This window comes from Triticum urartu, chromosome 5A, assembly GCF_056163025.1.
Source record: "Triticum urartu cultivar PI428250 chromosome 5A, HENAU_Tu73, whole genome shotgun sequence".
NCBI lineage: Eukaryota > Viridiplantae > Streptophyta > Magnoliopsida > Poales > Poaceae > Triticum > Triticum urartu.
In genome coordinates, this window is record NC_141877.1 from 9884165 (window position 1) to 9885613 (window position 1449).

Consider the following 1449-nt stretch of genomic DNA (forward strand, 5'->3'; position numbering starts at 1 on the left):
TCCACCTGATTCTTATCCCAACAATTGGCTTCCCTACTATAGACTACACCTATACTCCTATACCATTTGTACAATCCCAACAAGAAAAAACACCAAACATCATATGCGACAATTTATTGCTCAAACGGTAGAAGGTAGCCAAGAACTAAAGTCTGAAATTTAGATAAACAGATCCTAGTCAATTTCATTCCCGGGACAACCAGAAGTAGTCAGAATCACACACATGCACGTATGTATGTACCAAGCATGACATAACCTTGCAACCTGTCCATTGGAAGCGGCGAAGACTACACATAACGCCAGCGACGTTCGGGAGGAACGGCCGGCGAGATGGTTGCTCGAGAGGTTGAGCGCTCTGAGACTGCGGCAGCCGGAGAGCGCCCTGGCGGCGACATCGCAGCCGATGAGGTTGCCGGACAGGTCAAGGTACTGCAGCCCGGAGCAGTTGGTGAAGTCCGAGAGGCCGGCGGAGGATCTTATTTCAGGCGAGGCCCAGCCACCGGACAGACCCGAGGTCGGCACCCACCATCCAGCCGTCCAGGGCGGCAAACCCCTGCCCGCCACCGCCAGCGTCCTTGGCTGCACCAACCGCATCACCGAACAGATTCAACGAATTGAGGCCGCTGCAGGAGCCGGAGAGCGCGGCCACGTCGGCGACGGAACCGCGCAGCACGGGATTTCCGGAGAGGTCGAGCACCTCGAGCTTGCTGCCGCACCTGCCGCCGGCCGCCGCCGCGAGCGCATCGCTGACGTTGGCCCCCCGGAGGCTGAGCCTCTCGACGCCGCTGAGCTGCAGCAGGGTGGCCGCGACAGCGTGGATGTCGATATTGAGCAGGACGGCGGAGAGCGAGAGCGACGTGAGGCGCTCGCCCCTGCACACTGCGCCGGGGAACCTGCAGGCGCCGTCACGCGCGGTCCAGCCGTCAAGCGACGCCTGGTTGGGCAGCGCCGCCTTGAAGTCGTCCAGCAGGTGTGCGTCGTCGGCAGCCGTCACCACGAGCACCGCCAGAAAGAGTGCCGACGCTATGGCCAACCGCACGGAATCCATGTAGGAGCACGCAACAGCAAAGCTAGAGGTAGGAGGGGAGGTGGGAGCGTGTTGAGTTGATGAGTATTTATACATCCGTAAGCGGCGGCCGACCTATCATCGTCCAGAAACTGCTTAACCTATTATCGCTCCAGAAGCTGCCTGATAAGCGGCAACGGACTAACCTGAGAAATCCAGCAAGCCAAAAATCAACGACGTGGCCGCAGCAGAACAAAACAGAACGGCATGCATGCACACCCATCCGGAAATCGTCCACAAGGCCAACAAAAGCAGCGATAGCGACACCACGAATCGACCAACAGCGGCCAGACAGAAGAAAGCGACAGGACACATCGACCAACAGCGGCTCAGCAGAATCACCACAAACAGCGACAGCAGAACTGACCCGGCATAGATACGAA

At 58.5% G+C, this 1449-nt stretch overlaps 1 pseudogene; it reads left to right on the forward strand.

Moving 5' to 3' along the window:
- The first annotated feature begins 269 nt into the window (after positions 1-269).
- Positions 270-1069, forward strand: LOC147967447 (uncharacterized; annotated as a pseudogene).
- The last annotated feature ends 380 nt before the right edge of the window (positions 1070-1449 follow it).